Raw genomic sequence first — 22,468 nt, forward strand, 5'->3', positions numbered from 1 at the left:
CCACCAACCCCACTTGACACGTAGGGATGCCAACAGCATCTGGTGTTCCCAGGCGGTCACCCATCCAAGTACTAACCAGACCCCTACACGAAGCTGGGATTTGCACTGTTAGGTGCAGCTGAATTTTCTCTCCAATATGGCAAGAAAAAAAAAAATCAATTTTCGAAACTTCAAAAAATGGCCCTGGCATTGGCCCGGCCTGCACAGAAAATTCCAGGCCTTAGGGCACGAAGAGATTAAACTTGACAGATGACTGTTCGGTTAGGTTAAGCTGCATATGTTAGGTTATTATTATTTTTATCACCATACAGGTTCAAACACACCTAATTTATCAGAAATCAGGTCAAAAATTTGTTGTTAACCCTGAGGATACGCAATGGGGTGCCTCTGAAAAGCCTAGTATTCCGGTAAATGTCACCACCATTGGGAGAAACACAGGCCCCGTGCTGTTTAAAAAGCATATTTTTCTTTGTTAAATATGTACATTTTTGTGTGAAACTGTGAATCATAGTAATGTCATGTCCCATCCATCCATCCATTGCCAGATGCCATGTATCCCAAATGGGGTGGTCAAGGGCTTAGAGTTAATTGTTTTACAGGGAGGGGCACTAATCCTCCACCAACCCCACTTGACACGTAGGGAGTTATGCCAACAGCATCTGGTGTTCCCAGGCGGTCACCCATCCAAGTACTAACCAGACCCAATGTTGCTTAACTTCGCTTATCAGACGGGAAGCGGTGTACTCAACGTGGCATGGCCGTACCGTAATATAAATAATACAAATAGAACACGTATATATAATGTAGCGTGAATTGTTTATATTTATCATAAACGGAAATTAAAATACCATTGATGGCACATGATGGCAACCTGCCATTTCAGTGGTCCTATATTATTTAATTTCTGGTACATTTAGTGCAAGTTAGGTTCTTAATTTATAGTCTGAATAAACTATGTACAGACTGTAAATTACGCCTAGTGGGTATCTTGACTCATTCAGTCTCTATGTGGGCAGAAATTTGATGGTGAGTAAATACTGGGACTCAACATTTTGCTCACTCCCTTCACCCATGCACACCACAAGACCCGTGTTGCCACGGTTTGAGATGGCCATGGTGTTGCCACCTCAGACCCTGCAAAGCAATTACAGTACCTTACTTTGTCTAATCTAACCAGACCACAAGTAGTCTAAACTGTATTATTTTAAGCATTAGTCCTCGTGCGTTTGCTTTGAAAACAAATCTCTTGTGACAAACTTAATCACTGGACTGTCTTGTGCGCATGTGTGAAGGGAGTGAGCAAAATGTTGAGCCCCAGTATTTACTCAACATTAAATTTCTGCTCACACAGAGACTGAATGAGTCATGATATCCACTAGGTGTAATTTAGACTGAACAAACAATGTATTAAGAACCTAACTTGCACTAAATCTAGCAGAAATTAAATAGTATAGGACCGCTGAAATGGTGGGTTGCCATCACGTGCCATCAGTGATAATTTCAATACTGTATTTGTTACATGTATCATATAGTATTGAATGTTATTACATGATCCACTCAGTGTGACGACTTAATGGGACTCGGTCATACAGCCATGATACTATGAAATATCCATACATTTCTGTAATACATTTATTATTGCTAAATAACTAAACCCGCAGTATGTAGAGGAATTTAATAATGCATTAATCACACGTCCGTAGCAAAATGGCAGACAACAAACCACATAACATATCTTCATCTGTCAAGCTATATGTAATCAATAGTAGGTGGAATTAGTTCAGTAAAATTATTCCATGTTCTATTACCATATGTGCAATGATACTGTCCATCATTATTGTTTATATCCCACCCATCTCTTTTTTCATGATCTCTCGTTTATAAGAAGCGGTTCCATTTTCAGCATCACTGTGTTGGTAAGGCAGTCTGAGTCAACTACCTGTTGTTCAGTAAGAGTAGAGCGGGCCAAATACCTTCCACCACAGGTGTCTCAGGGAATAATAAGCGCGATTGTACCTAGCATGATAACAATAGCTGAATATCACAGAAATCTTACTTGTACTGAAGTATGATTCCCAGACACTGCTGTGAGTGGCAGTCAGCTGTAGCCTTGGTATGGTTTGTGACGTCATAGCGAGGGTGCATGATTCGCTGGAGGTACGATAATCTCCAACTTTGACAGTTTTTTTCTTAAATATTAAATTCGAGAGAAAAAAAAAATGGTATTCCGGTGATTGTGAGTGACCATTTTATTACTTTATTTAACTTGCACATGACCATCAACCAGTTCATTGTGCATCAGTGGTGCACTTCCCTACCCCCACCCCCCTGACTCAGGGCATAGGCTTCACAGCCTGCTTCCAAGGCCCAACAGTCATCCTCTGTACCCTACACCTCCACATGTCACCACTTTGGCACTAACACCCACCGGCCATATTGAATACATGCTAGGGCTGTCTCATACAGGACTGGTGTATTGGTATTAGTGGGGCTATTTTTACATGTCAGCAGGTCTTCAGGTAGATCAGTAAAGTCTGCTGTATGAAATTCAAATACTTAACCCGCGCCGTCCCGGCGACGTGAATTAACGCGGCAACATTGCAAGTTGCATAATTTGCACAATTTTCAATTTTCGCGAGTGATTTCGTGAGTGATTTTTGGCACGTATACATGGGACACTTTCCTCTACAAGATGCCAAGCAGGGACAATGCCTTACACCGCATAACCTCTCCCTCCCCCCTGCATGCCACTGTCTCGGCAATTCACCTGTTACCAGTGACCTGGCCAATAAAGACATTCAGGCCCAGAGTGATTCCCCAATCAATGACAATGTGGAGGACAAAGTTTACATAGCATTAGAGGAAGAAACAGTCAGAAATGATGATCAGGTAATGTGGGAAAAAAAGGTCATGAATGGTGATGAGTTAGTGAAACAATGCTTATAATGCCTATATTACTGTTTGAAAACAAATATACTCGTACTACATATAAATTCATACCAAGTAAATAAATAAATACTGTTTATGAGTGGATAAAATAGTTACCCTCCCATAGAACTCGTTTTCTTTGGTGCCAGCCTGTTAGAAAACCCAGTCAGGTAAGGAGGAACTCGTACCTGGATCGAGTATTTTAAACCTCAGGTGAGCGATTTCTCTATCTATGAATTTTCGATGTTTCTCACCAAAAGCGGATGTTTGAGCAAAAAAAAAAAAAAAAAAAAAAAAAAGGTCCAAAAATGTCGGGACTGGGGCGTACCACTGCCCAGAAAACGTCAGGATGGGGCGGGTTAAACTGTTCCCTGCCCCAGTGGGGATTTGAACCTGGGTCCATTAGGACTGTAGGCCACCTCTCTACCAATTCAGCCACTGTCAGGTGGTTTTGTGTAACTTGTAAACAAGGGACTTGTTTTTGTAGAGGCAGTATTCAGTGTGTTGTTGATGCTGTGCTATGGTCAGACTCAAATATGAAGTCCGTTTGGGTGGGGCCCGCGTGGGGATTTCCCTCTCTACAGCTCTGCCAAACCTCCTCTCTCTCTCTCTCTCGGTTGATTGAGAAAGTTTTTATATATTATAAGTTGTGTTTTCTTCTATATTGTTTCGACCTTTTTTCCACACCACCACTGAGGTAAAAGTCTTGGCGCGTTTTTTTTTAATAGAGGTTTCCCCAGTAGGCATAAGTCCTCTCTCTGATCTTTCTTCTAGAAAATACTTGTTCACATTGTAAATAAGTTCTTTCTCCCGACTGTGGAGCACACGAGAGCGAGTCGGAGTAGCTGCCATCGTGGGTGGGGATTAGGGAGGAAGTGACCGGTCACCTGGAGTCTGAGGTGGGTGTCCTTGACCTCTGGCAACGTCGGAAAGCGACGCTGTCAGGTGGTGTGGAATTTATACAAATCATTGCTATTATCCTAAAAAGCGACACATTCATAGCACTATATAGCCATATTTAATATATTTAATAAGTACAGAATATTTAATATACAATTTCAAATAGTAAATAGCTGACATATGACAGAGAGAGAGATAGGTACTGGGGTTGATGCAACAGAGCTGTAGAGAGGGAAATCCCCTCTCGGGCCCCACCCAAACGGACTTCATATTTGAGTCTGACCATACCCCAGTCTGTCTGATTGAGCAGACCCATCAACCACAGGCAAGCAGCTGCCCCAATAGGGGTATTCCGTATAGTGAATTGACGTCTCCGTGCAGGTGACAACTCCTTGCTATAGCGAGGCATGGGTTTTACTGCGGAGGTTTGGTTCCTGGATGGACACTGCATTTGTGTCCACCCAGTGAACAGGAGCATTATAGCAGGCTCCATGACAACCCACTATTTGGCCATACAACTACCGCCCAGTATAATGAATTGTTTCCTGAACTACAGGAAACAATTTAGCATGTCACTCTGTGTAGAGCCACTTGAAGCAGAAAGAAGAGTAATAGTGACAGCCTTTACTGCACAAAATGGTGGTTGGGAGTTGGGCTAGGGGCTGTGCTGGTGCAAAGAGCATCAAGGTATGGAGCCTGGGTCCTGAATCAGTCATACAGGGTTCTGTCCTTCTCTCGGATGGTCACAGAATTAACACAAACCCTTTTATGTTGCTGGTTCATCAGCCATACATACAAAGCACTTTCCATTTTGGATACTGCCTTGTCTCACAGGTATGCCGCAGTCTTAGCACCTTGCAGGCCACCAGCACACAGATTCCCATTCAGCTTTCTTTTTTTTCCCCCCATTAACTTTAAATATGAAGCCAATTGCAGCATATGACATACCCTCCACCTTGTCTAGTAGTTTCATCTTCTCCAAAGTCATCACCTGTCATTTGGGTGTGCTCTCAGCACCAGACACTGCTGCTCTCTTAGGACCCATACTTATCACATTATGGTACAGAACAAGAATACAATCAAGGAAAGAATATATGAACAAAGACACAGACCAGAGATTTTGGTGTGAGTACAGCTGTATGCATCAGTGGATACTGCATGCCTGATGCTGAGAGTGGAGGCAGCCCAAGCAGAACTCTGGGACAGAGGCAAGGGGAGCAGGAGTGTGGGACTGTGAGACAGAGGCAAGGGGAGCAGGAGTGTGGGACTGTGAGACAGAGGCAAGGAAAGCAGGAGTGTGGGACTGGGACAGAAGAGGTTTGGGCCTCATGGGAAAGCACAGGAAGGGCAGTGCAGGCAGGACCAAAGTGTCGCAGGAAACCCCAATGATGCTTTTGCACATGCTTCTAGATGCTTCTGAGTGTAATAGAAGCTTCTAAGATTTTCTCAATGCTGGCCACCTGCTTTCCATGAATAACTGAGCCTGGCAATCTGGAACCATGCAAATACTGAGGGCCTACTCAACTCTGCAAAGCTCAGCTCAACAGCAATTCTGTAAAGTTATCAATGAGGGCAAATATCCTAAGTCCTAATGAGGCTACCCCATGCAGGGATAGGCCAGGGACAGTGTAGTGCCCAGCCAACTTGAATCCTTGGGTCAGGTCCTAAGGATGACTGATAGTAATGGTGGATGATGGAAAAAAGATGGATGGATGGATGGAGGGAGGAGGAGGAGGAGGAGGAGGTCCTTTTTAGGCCTATATTCTTGCATGAAAGGCCACTGAAGCACTTTTGTTATTACCAAGTAACATTGCAAGTGCTTAACAAATAGTGCAGTGTACAATATTAAGTGAAGTGAGATTGTTGTGGAGTGGATATGGAAATTGTGTAGATTGGCTTGGGAAGAGGGAAGGGTTCCAGAGGACTGGAAATCAGGTATAATTGTTCCTTTATACAAAGGAAAAGGAGAGAGAGAAGTATGTGGTAACCATAGGGGTATTTGCCTACTTAGTGTGACTGGTAAAATATATGGTAGAATACTCATTGATAGGGTTAGGCATATGACAGAGGAGCTAGTTGGAGAAGAACAAGGGGGATTTAGGAAGGGAAAAGGGTGTGTAGATCAGATATTTGTTATCTAGAGAAGGGAAGGAAAGTGTATGCTGCCTTCATGGACTTGGAGAAAGCTTATGACAAAATAGATAGGCAAGGTATGTGGAAGGTATTAAGAATATATGGAGTGGAGGGGAAATTGTTGAGTGCTGTGAAGAGTACGTACGAGGGAGCTAGGGTTATGGTGCGAGTGGATGGTGAGCTGAGTGAGTTCTTTGATCTCAATGTCGGACTGAAACAGGGTTGTGTGATGTCTCCATGGCTGTTTAATATATACATGGATGGGGTTGTTAAGGAGGTGCAGGGTAGGTCAGTGGATGTGGGGGTGGCTTTAATGAATGAGGGTGAGATTTGGAAGCTTCCAGTGTTGCTGTTTGCTGATGATACATACTGTTGAGTGAAGATGAATGGGAGTTGCAAGGTTTGGTGAATGAATTTGGGACAGTGTGTAGGAGGAGGAATCTGAAAGTTAATGTAAACAAAAGTAAAGTTATGGTGCTTGAGAGGAATGAAGTCACAGAGTGTGCATTGAGGTTGGATGGTGCGGATATGGAGATTGTGAGTGCATTCAAGTACTTGGGTAGTGTGATGAGTAAGGATAGAACTTTGGGGGATGAAGTGCGTGAAAGGGTACAGCAGGGAAGGAAGGTCGTTGGTACACTGAAAGCAGTGATGAGAAATAGGGAGGTGAGTATGGAAGTTAAGAAGTCACTGCATGATAGTATTGTGATCCCTACCCTGATGTATGGAAGCTAGGCATGGACCTTGCAAGAGGGGAACAAGTCAAGAGTGAGAGCAGTGGAAATGAGTTATTTGAGAGGAGCATGTGGAGTGACGTGGAGGGACAGGTTGACGAATGAAGAAGTGAAGGAACGCTGTGGGGTGGATGTGGATGTGGTTGAGAAGATTAGGAGAAATACACTGAGGTGGTTTGGACAGTGAAGAGAATGGAGAACAAAAGACTGACTAAGAGGGTGTATGTAGGTGAGGTGGAGGGAGGGAGAGAGAGAGGTAGACCGAGGATGAGGTGGAGGGATGGAGTTGAGAGGTATATGAGGGAGGGGGGGGTGAGTTGGGGGGAGGGTAGTCAAATGGTGGGTGACAGAGCGACTTGGAGGCGTTTTGTCTGCGGACACCCTTTGCGGGATTAGGGCGTCGGGCTATAGATAGATAGATAGATAGTTTTTTGTGTGTGAAATACTGAAACTTGTGACTTGGAAATCGTCTCAACCTCACGTAACCATCATCTCTGTTTTGGGCCTCTGCTCTTGCATGAAAGGCCACTGGAACACTGATTATTACCAGATAACTGGGCAAGTGCTTAACACATAGTGCAGTGTGCAATATTAAATGAAGTGATACTTTTTTGTGTATGGCCTACTGAAACTTGTGACTTGGAAATTGAGTCAACCTTACATAATCATCATCCCCTTTTTAGGCCTCTACACAGAGCCAAAAATGCCTGACCAGTGTTTACACTGGCTGTGATAATTACCTTTTGTTTTATTTTGTGCATGAAAGGCCACTGAAACACCACTGCTCTTGGCAAACAACAGTGCGTGTACTTAATAAATAGTGCAGTGTGTGATATTAAATAAAGTGATAATGAATCTTTTTTGTGAAGTGGTCACCCAGGCCCTCCAACTGTCCCCCATCCTGGGGGGTGGGGTACCCTTGGTGACGACTTATACCGGCACTGGACAGACTTCAGGTGGGCAGCAGGGGGTATTTTAGGTCATTTAAGGTTTCGCCGTTGAGGTCACTCTCCTTAACCCTACTGAACCCATGTTATATTAACCTTATTATGCAATAAATTGATATGCAACAGGCCTTCACCTGATGCAACTGTATTGCACAATAAGGCAGAAATGTATTGTGGATGACTGAGGGAAAAAACATTTATTTTCACTTGACAAAAAAACTGCTGAATAATAATATCTGATCCTATAAGAAACTCAAGATCTTATGCTCATCTCTGTAAATGATCATTAAAAGCACACACACACACATGCATGTGTGTGTGTATGAGTGACTGAGTGAATGATTCCGTACATGTGTGTGGGGGGGAGGGGAGTTGTGGGGATATGGTAAAATTACCAGCGAAATGGCAGGGGACAGGGTGACGTGGAGGTGATTTGTTTGTGGCCACCCCAAACAGGATTGAGGCATCTGGCAATAGATAGATAGATAGAGACAATTTAAAAAACGACATGAATTTACCAACAGTTACATGGGGAATAACAACCGTCACAATAATAATAATAACAGTAAAACAAAGTTAATCCACATAAATTGGGGGAAAGCTAGGCCATATAAATTGATTTCTCGGATAAACTGGGATCTGGAGGAACTCTACAAAAACCTCTATTATGGACTAAATTTGTATTTAATAGGCAGAGTTCAGATCACCTATTCATCCCTCCCCAACCACACACTGACTCAGAAGGACACAAAAAAAAAAGTGGACACTCAGGAAAAGTACTGTGCATTTCTTTTTTTTCTGCCTACCTCTTTACTGTAATGCATAAAAATACCCCCAAAAAGCTCTTAATTCTTATTATTATTATAATATGGACAAAGGAGAACTCACCAAACCAGAACTTCATACAAACATTAAAATTCGATGAAACAGGCCCCACCTGCAGACATGTGCAGCATAACCTTACTTTTGTGGGTTCACAACATTTTTGTTTTGGTAATTTCTCAATTGTCTGTACTGTGAGTACAGTATTATACAGCTATACATTAAAATCTCACTATAACGGACTAATTGGAGCCAAAGCCATTCCGAAAAAAGCAAAATTCCAATAAATGCGACATCCGGACTTACCCCTGCTAACCTGGACACTTCGCGATATACGGTAGTTCCTCATTTATCCGGATGTGCAGTATCTGGACGTGTTCATTATCCGAATCCTGGACCTTGGCTCTATTAAACCATTATCTGAATTTACTTGCTATTATCTGGACACAAAAGTCCCCGAGAACTTCGGCTGGCCAGCCGACACGTTCAAACATTCGGTACCGTGGGCGCTGGGCTCGAGCCATGAGCAGAAAGTAGGCTGTAACCCACAACCAGAGCTAAAATAACCGTCCGCCCCTGTTCTGAATGGTCAAAGTCATGCACTCGTTTGATCACTCCCAACGAACCTCAAGTACCTGAGTAATGTGACTGTAACCCACAAGCGGTGTCAAAATGTTCGTATGCATCCCCACCCAATGTCCAAAGTCACACAGCCACTGGCCTAAGTCTTTCCTAACTGCCCCTGAGATTGTAACACAGACCACAAGCTATGAGTACATGTTTGGTGACAGCAGCCATCTGCCTCTCTACTGGACGTCTAAAGTCCCCCTGTCACCGTAAGTTGCGTTTCCGCATGGCCACTCAGCGTCTAACAGACCACAAGCCACGAGTAAATGTACAGTAAAAGCGCCCGTCCGCCTCATGACAGAAGGGGGAGAATCCTGCACACAGCCTCGCTTCTCCCCCCCCTCCCATCCTTCCTTCATACCCTCCTGGCTCCTCTCTCACTCCCTCAGTTCCTACCGTCCTCCATGGTGATTTTGCTGACGTGAGTTTTTTAAGTTTCTTGCGATTTATTCAGCTACTATTGGTTGTATCAAAATTCTACAAAATCAACAAGAAAGTTCATGAAATTCTGCATCTAGATGTATGCTTAACTCTTGGAAGATGTTGGCATTATTTTGCACTAGGATGGTGGGAAGTTATATGAAGATAAGTTTTACTCCTGAACACTTTATTTTCACTGCATTCCTGTACTTTTTCTTATCAGTTATATGTGTTTTTATTAGTTTATCTTATAGTACAAATAACAGAGGAGATGACTGTATACAATTTATACAAATATAACCAATTTCCAGTGGCATATTTGGCCATGGAATTATTTTTTGAGCCCTGGGAGCAATCACTCATCAGAGACATCTGATTTTCAAACTGTCTTCAGGTTTTTTGTGGATTTTTGTTGTTTATGCATTGTTTTCTTGATGTTTAGCATTAATATGGATATTCCTACATGTGTTTTGATGTCTAAGTATGGCAGATTGATCTGAAAACAGTGCCAAAATTAGGAGGGGTACTGTACATACAGTAGTGTGTAGGTAGAGTGTTTTTGGTTTTCAATGTTTTTTTTCATGGTTTTCTTGGTGTTAAACATTACTTTGGATATTCCAATGTGTGTTTTGATGTCTAAATATGGCAGATTAACCTTAAAACAGTGCCAAAAGTAGGAAGGGTACTGTACAAACAGTAGTGTATAGGTAGGGTGTTTTTTGGTTTTTAGTGTTTTTTTTTGCATGGTTTTCTTGGCATTCAGAGTTATTTTGGATAATCCTACGTATGCTTTGATATCAAAATATGGCAGAATGACCAGAAAACTGCCAAATTAAGGAGGGGTACTGTATATACAGTAGTATATAGGAAGGGTGTTTTTTGGTTTTCACTGTTTTTTCTGCATGGTCTTCTTGGTGTTTAGCATTACTTTGAATATTCCTAAGTGTGTTTTGGTGTCTAAATATACCTGAATGACTGGAAAACACAGCCAAATTAAGTACTGGTATTGTGCAAACAGATTAGGTATAGGTTGGAGGTTGGATATAGGTAGGGTCTGGGTATGGTTGGGGAATAGTGTTCTTGCACACATTCCTTGCTCCCTATAACTTTAACTTCCCTCACTAACTTGCTATCGGCCCTCGTGACCAGGAAATAGTCTATCTGGTTGCTGTTTCCCCCTGACTCATATGTAATCAACCTACTCCCTCTTTTCCTACAACAACTGTTGCACACAATCATGCTCATTGCCTCCTGAAACTCTAGTATCCTTTCCCCTTCCTCATTTCTTGTATCATGTGCACATCCCCCATGTACTCCTTCATATCCATGAGCTGCTACACCTACATGACCATTTAAGTCCCCTCCCAAAACTACAATCTCATCATCTCCTATATCATTTACTACACATACTAAGTCATCCCAAAATCTATCCTTCTCTACCTCATCCAAGTCTGCCTGTGAAGCATCCGCTGATATGAATACAATCATTTTCCCACCTAACAAAATTTTCGCTAAGATTATCCTATCACTTACTCTCGTAACATTCATGACATATTCCACCCATTTCTCCCCAAACAACAAAACCACACAACCATATCTGTCTGTCCTACCCAGTCAAAACAACTTACAATAACAATCCCTCTCAGCAACCTTCCTGCACAAATCCCACATCCACCCACCTCCTACTCAACGTCTTAATCACTTCCCCTGCTCTACCCCTCAAACTTCCCACATTCCATGACACCACTATAATCCCCCTGGGTGATTTATTGTCCTCAGGCTTGCTTTGAATTTCATTCTTTATCTTGGTGACAATCAGTAAAAATAATAAAGGGGAGAGACATGCCACAGGGCCCACCCACTGCACAGTCCCAGGTCCAGGCAATGGATCTGGGACCCCTAGCCCACCAGCCTTGACCAGTGGCTATGGTAGTGGCCTTGGGGCACCCTGCCAGGTAAGCTATAGGGACACCCTCCAAATGTACCTTGGCACTGTAACTGTCCCACCATTATACGCCCATTAATAAGGCAGCCTCCTGGGCGCTACTCCCAAATTCGGGCCCCTCCCTATTGGGCGGACGCGGCAGCCTGGGAACTGCAATGCCCTGTACCCTCTAGCACAGGTTTGAGCCCCATCTCACCCCAGCCCCACGATCTATGCTGGCTGAGCCCTTGTCATGACTCCCCTCAAAAGGTCCACCACTAGGCAGTGGGGGCAAAGTTTTCTGGCCGCATGCCTTTGCTGGCATCAACCACTGTGATGCAGCGGGGTACAGTACATTGTCTGATGTAACATGCATGTGGTGTACAGTAATCTCTCATTTATCAGGACATATCAGAGCCAAATGCACGTTGGGGTAGTGGCAACACCTGGATAATGAACACTATTCCCCTACCATAAACAGACCCTACCTATACCCAACCTCCAACCTACACCTAACCTATTAGCCCAGTATCTATGCTTAATTTGGCTGTGTTTTCCTGTCATTCAGGTTAATTTAGACATCAAAACACACAAAGAAACATCCAAAGTAATGCTAAACACTAAGAAAACCATGCAGAAGAACCACTGAAAACCAAAAACCACCCTACCCATACACTACTGCATGTAAAATACCCCTCCTTATTTTGGCAGTGTTTTCTGGTCATTCTGCCATATTTTGCCATCAACACATAAATAGGATTATCCAAAATAATTTTTAACACCAAGAAAACCCTTAAAAAAAAAAAAAAAACACTAAAAAGCAAAAAAACACCATACCTATACACTACTGTATGTGCAGTACCCCTCAATATTTTGGCAGTTTTTTCCGGTCATTCTGCCATATTTTGACATCAAAACTTTCTTACGATTATCCAGAATAATTTTCAACACCATGAAAACCATGCAAAAACATTGAAAACCAAAAACCACCTTACCTAAGCACTACTGTATGTACAGTCGTGGCCATAAATAATCACCTATCCTCCTGTACCCCATGCCTCAGACTGGCTCCCTTACGTGTGGCAAGTCATACTGGAGTAAGAGGAGCTCAGAAGGAGGGGCCAGAGAGGGAGAGAAGGGAAAGTGGATGGGGGGACGAGCGATGGTGCTTAGGTGGAGTGAGGGGGGGGGAGGGAGGGTAAGTCGGGAGGGAGAATGAAATGTGAAGTTGTGACCACATAATTTGTCTATTCTCTTTCATTTAGGGCATCATATAAAGGAGTCACTGTTTGGTAGATAAAGCTGCATTACACCTTGTATAGTGGCATCAGATAACAAGCTTTAGATAGCCAGTGATATCAAGGACTGGCTCGTGAGAAATATACTGACGTGAAAGATCAAATTTTAGTGCAGAGCCATCGAGATTGCATGGGCCCAGATTGTCTATCTATCTATCGCCAGATGCCCCATTCCCGTACAGGGTGGCCACAAACAAATCGCCTCCACGTTGCCCTGTCCCCTACCATTTCACTGCCCTGCTCCAAACTCACACCCCCCTCTCTCATACACCTCTCCACTCCATCCCTCCATCTCATCCTCGGCCTCCCCCTCCCCTCCCCCCCTCCACCTCACTCACATACACTCTCCTCATCAGTCTCTCACCCTCCATCCTCTCCACGTGGCCAAACCACCTCAGTGTGTTCCTCCTAACACTTCCTATCACATCCACATCCACACCACAATGCTCCATTATATCCTCATTTGTCAGCCTGTCTCTCCAAGTGACTCCACAGGCTCCTCTTAAATAACTCATTTCCACTGTTCTCACTCTTGACTTGTCCTTCCAACAACGTCCAAGCTTCACTTCCATACGTTAGAGCTGGTATCACAGTACTGTCATGTAGTAACTTTTTCACTGCAATGCTCACCTCCCTGTTTCTCATCACTGCCTTCAAGGAACCAGCAACCTTTCTTCCTTGTTGTACCCTTTCAAGCACTTCACCCTCCAAACTTTCATCCTTACTCATCGCACTCCCCAAGTACTTAAATGTACTCACCATCCAACCTCACTGTACATTCGCTGACTCCACTTTCTCAAAGACCATCACTTTACTCTTCCCTACATTCTCTTTAGGTTCCGTTTCTTACACACTCTCCCAAACTCATCCACCAAGCCCTGCAGCTCCCCTTCGTCATCATTTAACAACACAGTATCATATGCAAACAGCAGTACAGGAAGTTTCCAAACACTACACTCTCTCACTAGGGCCACTCCAACATCCACTGCCCTACCTTGTATCTCTTTTATTACCCCATCCATGTACAGATTGAACAACCATGGAGACATGACACATCCCTGTTTCAACCCAACCTTCAAAGAGAAAAATTCACTTAGTTCACCATCCACAAGCACTGCAACCTTAGCACCATCATACATTCTCTTCACAGCATTCAACAACTTCCCAACTACTCCATATGTTCTTAATACTTTTCACAATCCTTGTCTATCCACCCTGTCATATGCTTTCTCCACATCCATGAAGGCCACAAACAACTTCTTTCCCTTCTCTAGACACTTTTCCACTAAAGATCTAAGAATGAATATCTGATCTACACAACCTCTTCCCTTCCTAAAGCCTCCCTGTTCTTCTCCAACAAATTCCTCTGTTATTTCCCTAACTCTGTCAATACATATTCTACCATACACTTTTCCTACTATACTAAGAAGACAAATGCCCCTATGATTACCACACTTTTCTTTTGACCTTTTTCCTTTGTACAAGGGAGTAATTATACCTGACTTCCAATCCTCCAAGACTCTACCTTCCTCCCAGGCCAATCTGCACATCTCCCACATCCATTCTACTTCAATCTCTCTCCCATGCTTCACCATTTCACCACACATTCCATCAATTCCTGGGGCTTTCCCCAATTTGACTTTTTTCATTGCTTCCACAACTTCTATCCTACCGATTTCTTCCTGTCTTCTCACCTCCCTCCTTCTCCCAGCCATTCTCCAGCCACTTACACTTACATTACCTCCATTCTCTATGTTCAACAATTCCTTAAAGTGTTCTCTCCATCCACTAACTTTTTCTTCCTTCTCCACTAGTAATCTACCATTTTTATCTTTCACTCCCCTACTTACTTCACTGCCACCCTGTCTTACTCTCTTCACCACTTTCCAGAACATTTTCTTACAGTCCCTCCACTTTACACTCAAATTTCTCATCCACTCTCTTCTTACTCTCTCTTACTAATCTTTTTACCTCTCTCTCCCTTTCTATATGTAACTCTCTCTTCCGCCTCTCAACTTTTTCCACGCCCCTACTTCTCATCCATTCATTGTATGCTTTCTTCTTTTGTGCCACAGCCTCTCACCTCTTCATTCCACCATGCTGTTCCTTGCAACCCCTTCCATCTTCTCTTCACTCCACACACCACATCACATATTTCTTCTGTGAATATCTTGCACCCACCTTCCACATCCCCCATCTGCTCCAATTTAAATATACCCAATTGTTCTTCGACTTCTCTCTTATATTCTGTCTTTTTCTCAAACTCTTGTAACCTTTCCACTCACCTTGCAACTACTCCTTCGTCCCGTCCTTCCCTTCTTATATTTCTCCATCTTATTTGGATCTCAATTCTGGCCACCACCAAGCAGTGGTCAGAAAGTCCACTCCCCCAACCTCTATAAGCTCTTGCATCCATTACACATCTTCGCATCCTTTCATCCACACACACACAATCAATCACTGCCTTCTTTTCTTTCAGTTCACCATCCACCCTTCTCAGTACTCGCCATGTGTACCTGTAGATCATTTTGTGCCTGAGGAGGGTATGGGCTATCACCAACCGTCTCTCGGCACAAATGTCCACTAACGCACTGCCATTCTCATCTATCTCAGCAGGCACACCCCACTCACCAACTGCTCTATCCACCTTCACATTGCCTACTTTGCCATTCATATCTCCAATCAAAAACACTCTCTCATTCCTTCCAAACTATTCCCTGTACACTTCCACAATTGTCCAGAACTCTTCTCTCACTCTGCTTGCACGATCTTGCGTTGGCGCATAGACGCACACAATCGCCCACATTTGTATTCCAACTTTTAATCTTACCCACACAATCCTCGAGCCAACTGATCCATACTCTCTTATGTTCTTCTTCCATCTTTTACTCACAACAATACACACTCCTTCTTTTGCCCTCTCATTCTCACCTACTCCTGCACATATACCCCATCCATACTCACATTCTTTCACACTCTGTCCTCTCCATTTAGTTTCGGTTACTCCACATACATCCACTTTTGCACCCTCAAGCACCTGGACAATCTCTCTTTCACCTCATCATTCGCACCCCTTACATTCCACGTCGCAATCCGTACCATGTCCTTTGTCGTCATCTTCTGGTCAGTCCTTGCCCGAGGCTTCTTGTTCGTCTTTTTACTTAGCTGTTTTCCAGATTGTCAATGCATGGATAAGGTGACCAGAGTCCCGCCTTTAGGCGGGACAGTCCCGTTTGTTTTTACATCTGTTCTGCTTTTTAAATTGTGACTAAAATGTCCGGCTTTTTGTGCCTGTTATCTAAAATGTCCCGCTTTTAGAAAATTACTATTACATTAGATATAACATGACGTTTTTTGAAATTATGATGAATTAGCAAAATTATGCATAATCCAAACCAAATGAAATACTGAATTAATATAAAATTTGTAATACTAACTGGTAACTTTGGTTGGCCCATTCACCATACCGTGATCACTGGAGTTCATTTGAGACATTAGTGTTTGATTAGCAGCCCCAAGGTGAGGTGTTATGTAGCAAACATCACTGTCACTCACCTATGTCTCTTTCTCTCTCTCTCTCTGTTTTTTTTTTTTTTCTCTCTCTCTCTCTCTATACACACACACACACACACACACACACACACACACACACACACACACACACACACAAGTGACAATGTCCTGCTTCTAGCTCCAATAAATCTGGTCACCTTACGTGTGGAACCCAGAGAACGAGAGGACACGGGCCTGCCTCCTCTAGCACACGGAAGAAGAGTGGAAGCTGTTCAAACAAAACCAGCAAACCATCAACAACACTGTTTCCCCGGTGCTGTGACGCCTGCATGAGGTTTTTGAGGCATGAGGCCACTGGACTACTTACTAAGGCGTTCCTGGTTGTTTTGGTGACTAGTGTCGGTAAACATTGACATAGATATATTCTGGGAGTTTGGGTAGGATTTTGTTTCAGTTTCCCTCTAACAGATTATTAGAGATACCATTACCATATTCACCCATAAGCACAGACATCAGATTTATTTACCTTTTATGCACGATTCTTTTCAACAGCCTTTTCATATAGAAATGTCATTAAATAATTATTGAATTACATGATGGTGACTGTATAGAGGGAGTGTATACCACAGGGGTGATCATATTTACTGTGGACACAGCCATGTCAAAGGTTGCATATAATATTTAGTTCCAAAAATTAATTACATGTAAGGGCAGAGGTTGTTTCTTACACAAACAGCATGGAAGTCAAAGCCATCCAGATTCCATTCTGCGTCTGAAGTCAAAATACACGGATAAACACAAATATCTGGCTCCGCACAAATGTTTAATGTCACATCAGTATATTTCTCTCACGAGCCAGTCCTTGATATCACCACCTATCTAAAGCTTCTTATCTGACGCCGCTATACAAGGTGTAATGCAGCTTTATCTACCGAACAGTAACTCCTTTATATAATGCCCTGAATGAAAGAAAACAGACAAATCATGTGGCCACAACTTCGCACTTCATTCTCCCTCCCCTACCTACCATCCCTCCCCTCCCTCACTCCACCTAAGCACCATCGCTTGTCCCCCCACCCACCTTCCCTTCTCTCCCTGGCCCCTCCCTCTCAGTCCCTCTTACTCCAGTGTGACGCCGCGCATAAAGGAGCCAGTCTGAAGCACGGGGTACGGAACGATAAATGATTATTTATGGCCACGACTGTACAGTATCCCTCCTAATTCTGGCACTGCTTTCTGGTCATTCTGCCATATTGAGACATTGAAACACACGTAGGATTATCCACATTAATACTAAACATCAAGAATACAATGCATAACTGACAAAAATCCACAAAAAACTTGAAGACAGTTTGAAAATCAGTTATCTGTGATGAGTGACTGCTCCCAGGGCTCAAAAAAAAAAAAAAAATCCACAGCCAAATATGCCATCAGAAATTGGTTATATTGGTATAAATGGTATACCATCATCTTTGCTGGTGTTTATATGCTAATAGAAACACATAAAACTGATAAGTAAAAGTACAGAAATGCAGTGAGAATAAAGTGTTCAGGAGTAAAACTTACCTTCACATAATTTCCCACCATCCTTGTGCAAAATTTTGCCAGCACCTTCCAAGAGTCCAGCACATATCTACTGTACATGCAGAATTTCATGGGCTTTCTCGTGGTCACTTCAGAATATGGATACGACCAATAGTAGTCAAATAAATTGCAAAAAACTTTGAAAAGTCACAATCAGTGTTGTCACCACAGAGGAAGGTAGGCACTGAGGGAGCGAGGGGGGAGCCGGGAGAGTATGGAGGAGGGGTGGGAGGGGGGGAGAAGTGAGGCTGCAGGCAGGATTCTCCCCCTTCTGTCAACAGGCGGATGGACGCTTTTACCATACATTTATTTGTGGCCTGCGGTCTGTTAGATGCCGAGCGGCCATGCGGAAACACAACTCACAGTGATGGGGGGGGGACTTTTGATGTTCGGTAGAGAGGCGAAAGGCTGTTGTCACCGAACATGTACTTGTGGCTTGTGGTCTGTGTTCGATGGTGGTCGCAGTTGGGAAAGACTCAGCCCAGTGGCCATGTGACACTGGACATTTGGTGGGGATGAATATGGATCTTTTGAAACCACTTGCAGGTTACAGTTATATTACTCAAGTGTTGGAGGTTCGTTGGGAGTGATCGGACAAGTGTGTGGCTCTGACCATTCAGGTCAGGGGAAGATGGACATTTTAGCTCTGGCTGTGGGTTACAGACTACAGAAACCCATCTAAGACCCGGACGACCAAGACCTGGTCACCCCAAGTCCCGGACATTTTGGGCTTGGGTCCATTAGTCCAAGTCTCGGATAGACCCTAAGATATCTGGACAAAAGGACATCTGGATGAACGTATGAAATGATCTAGGATGCCAAAAATGGCCTAAAAATGTCCAAATGCAAAAAAAAACCGATATGTGTTCATCCCTACTCTTTAAATTTACCGCGTGGTGACGAACAGCTGTGTTTTGGCGTGTAGTTCCAGCGACGTCTGCTAGAATGCCCCTGCATCCTCCTCAATTCCCGTAAGTACCCTGTACACTGCTAAATATTTTTCCTTACTCATTTCTAATTTCTCATTCTTAAGTTCCTTTTATTTCCTGGTTTCTGTCCCTTATTTGTGTGAACAGGGTTTCAAATAGGTGCTGTGCATGTCCAGTAAGGAGTTATTTAGGTGGCTTTCAAAGTTAGGTTCAGTTGGGGTCTATAAGTACCTGTCCAGGGGCATTTTGCCCAAGTCCCGGACAATACCAAGTCCCAGATGTTACTTGGGCTCTATTATGTCGGATACTGGAGGGGTTACTTTCCTGCTCATGGCTCGAGCCCAGCAGCCACGATACCAATTGTTTGAACATGTCAGATGTTCTCGGGGACTTTTATGTCCGGATAATAGCAAGTAAATTCAGATAATGTTTAATAAAGCCAAGGTCCAGCATCCAGCTAATGAACACATCCGGATAAACGAGGGACTACTGTAGTGTATGAGATACAGTAGTTAGAGAATGTGTTTGGGAGAGTATACTGGTCTACTCTCCATGTTATTGTCACACAGCAAAGGTCAGCAAAGGAGGATGGTTAGGTAGGTGGTGAAAACGGAATTCCAGCTCTCCGTATCACCAGAGTTCCATTCCCCTTGGGAATACCACCCTAATCAGCTGGTGCTGCGGAAGCAGACATCATTCAGCGTCCAAGAAACTTAACTGTTTTGCAACTGCCTTCAGTGATATTTTTTCTTTGATTTTTTTTTTTTTTTTTTTTTTAATGCAAGGAAGAAGGAACCATAGGCCATAAAACCGCAGTAACAGTTCCCTCCAAGAGAAAAACAAGATACAATAGAGAGCCAAATTCAAGATCCGATCATTTTGAGATGCCTGGACACACTGCGTTTGAAAGACTGGAGATCATAGTCAGCAGGAAATACAGACAGAGGAAGACAGTTCCAGAGTTGACCTGTTGCATAAATGAAAGACTGGGAGTAACGGTTAACTCCTGCATTAAAGAGTTGGACAGAAAAGGGATGAGAGTTTGCTGCCAGACGGGTGCTACGCGCCCGTCGTAGAGGTGGAGGAATGCAACCAGACAGTTCAGAGGAGCAGTGACCATTGAAGTAGCAATAGAAAAGAGATAAAGATGCAACAGTGCGGCGAAGAGACAGAGGTTGAAGGGAGTCAGTAAGAGGAGGAGAGTTAATGAGACGAAAAGCCTTTGACTCCACCCTATTGAGAAGAGCTGTATGTGAGGAGCCTCCCCACACATGAGAGTTGTACTCCACACAGGGGCAGATAAAACCCCTGTATAGAGTCAACAACTGTCCAGGGGTAAAGAAAGAGCGGAGTCGGCTTAGCACACCCAATCTCTTGGAAGCAGATTTTACAAGAGATGTAATATGATCTTTCCAAGATAAGTCCCGAATAAATGAAACCCCAGGCATGTTCAAGGATGATGCAGGATTAAGCTGAATATTATTAAACATTAGTTGTTATACGTGTGGAAGATTTTGTCGGGTTGATAGGTGTAAGAACTGAGTCTTAGATGCATTAAAAACAACCATGTTATTTTTACCCGTCAGAGATACGAGCCAAGTCAGACATTAGGTGTGCCGTAGCCTCATCCCTTGTTTGTTGAAGTAACTATTGAGATGGGCGTTGCGGGAACCGAATGGAAAGGTGAAGGGTGGAGTCATCAGCGTATGAGTGGATAGGGTTAGATGTACAGCTTAGAAGATCATTGATGAATAAAAGGAAGAGAGTTGGTGATAGGACAGAGCCCTGAGGAACACCACTGTTGATAGATCTAGGAGAAGAACAATGGCCGCCTACAACAGCGGCTATAGAACGACCAGAAAGGAAGCTAGCGATGAAGGCACAGATAGAAGGACAGAAACCGTAGGAGGGCAGTTTGGAAATTAAAGATTTATGCCAGACTCAATCGAAAGCCTTTGAGATGTCAAGTGCAATGGCAAAGCTTTCGCCAAAGTCCCGAAAGGAGGATGACCAGGAGTCTGAAAGGTAGGTGAGAAGATCGCCAGTGGAGCATCCCTGACGGAACCCGTACTGACGATCGGAAAGAAGGTTGTGATAGGAAAGATGCCTTAAAATTTTTCTATTGAGAATTGACTCGAAAACTTTTGAAATACAGGACGTTAAAGCAATTGGACGATAGATGGAGGGTTGGGAGTGGTCACCCTTCTTTGGGACTGGCTGAATGAGAGCAAACTTCCAGTAACAAGGAAAGGTACAAGTTGACAGACAAAGGAGAGAGTTTGCCTAGGCAGGGTGTAAGCACAGAAGCACAGTTCTTGAGAACAACAGGAGGGACCCCATCAGGCCCATATGCCTTGTTAGTACTGAGGCCAGTGATGGCAGAAAATACATCAGCTGAAGAAATTTTAATGTCAGCCATGAGGAAGTCAGAGGGGAGAAGTGATGGAGGAACAGCACCGGAATCATCTAAGGTGGAATTGGAGGAGAAAGTCTGTGCGAAGAGATCTGCTTTATCAGTAGAAGAAATAGCTACAGAACCATCAGAGTAGAAAACAGGAGGGAAGGATGATGAGGAAACGTTGTTAGAAAGGTTTTTGGCAAGGTGCCAGAAAGAGCGGGAAGAATTCGAGTTGGAGAGTTGAGAGCATTTAGTACAGATGAAATTGTATTTAGCAGAGCAAAGAACAGACTTAGCACGATTCCTGGCAGAAACGTAAAGATGATGTGATTCAGGGGTGAGTTGGCTCCGGTACCTTTTGTAGGCCCTCTCCTTGTTGCAGACGGCATTAGAACAAGCGTGATTAAACCAAGGCTTTCTTGCGTTAGTCAAAGGATATGAGAAAGGAATGTATGCTTCCATGCCCGAGAGAATAACCTCCGTAATGCGCAAGGCACACTCAGATGGCTCACGGCCATGGAAGCAATAATTATTCCCGGGGAAAATCAAAGAAGTACTGCCTGAGGGCCTCCCAGTCCGCAGCTCCAAAATGCCACAGACGACGTTTCCCTGGAGGGTCCACAGGCCGTACCGGAGTGATATGAGAGGTTAAGGTGATAAGGTTGTGATCGGAGGAGCCTAACGGAGAGAAAAGATTAACAGAGTAAGCAGAAGGATTAGTTGTGAGGAAGAGGTCAAGTATGTTCGAGCTCTCTCCAAGGCGGTCAGGGATACGGGTAGGGTGCTGTACAAGCTGCTCTAGGTCATTAAGGATAGAAAAGATGTAGGCTTCTTCACCAGGTGGATCAGTGAAAGGAGAGGAGAGCCAAAGGTGGTGGTGAACATTGAAATCTCCTAGAATGGAGATTTCAGAGAAAGGAGAAATGGATAGAATGTGTTCCATCGTAGAAGTAAGATAGTCGAAGAATTTTTGATAGTCAGTAGAATTAGGGATAAGTAAACAGCACAGATATATTTAGTCAGAGAATGACAGGAAAGCCGAAGCCAGAGTGTAGAGAATTCAGAAGAATCGAGTTCAGGAACACGAGAGCAAGATAAGTCATTGCGTATATATACACAACAGCCGCCTTTGGCTTTGAAATAGTATAGAGAAAGTAGGAGGATACAGAAAAGGGTTTGATGTCAGTTGCCTCAGACAGCTGAGTCTCAGTTAGAAAAAGAAGGTGAGGTTATAGGAGGCGAGGTGGTGCTCAACAAAGCGAAAGTTAGAGGAAAGGCAGCGAATGTTGCAGAAATGAAGAAGAAGTGAGT

General features: G+C 43.6%; 1 protein-coding gene and 1 pseudogene across 1 annotated transcript in view; both read right to left on the reverse strand.

Moving 5' to 3' along the window:
- Positions 1–22,468, reverse strand: part of LOC145412203 (dnaJ homolog subfamily C member 17) — a 312,151-nt gene that overhangs the window by 5,555 nt on the left and 284,128 nt on the right. The gene's annotated exons all lie outside the window — the stretch shown is intronic.
- On the reverse strand, positions 649–766 carry LOC145412340 (5S ribosomal RNA; annotated as a pseudogene).

Source organism: Coenobita brevimanus, chromosome 92 (genome assembly GCF_032717465.1).
Source record: "Coenobita brevimanus isolate Jiangsu-jjx chromosome 92, ASM3271746v2, whole genome shotgun sequence".
Lineage (NCBI taxonomy): Eukaryota > Metazoa > Arthropoda > Malacostraca > Decapoda > Coenobitidae > Coenobita > Coenobita brevimanus.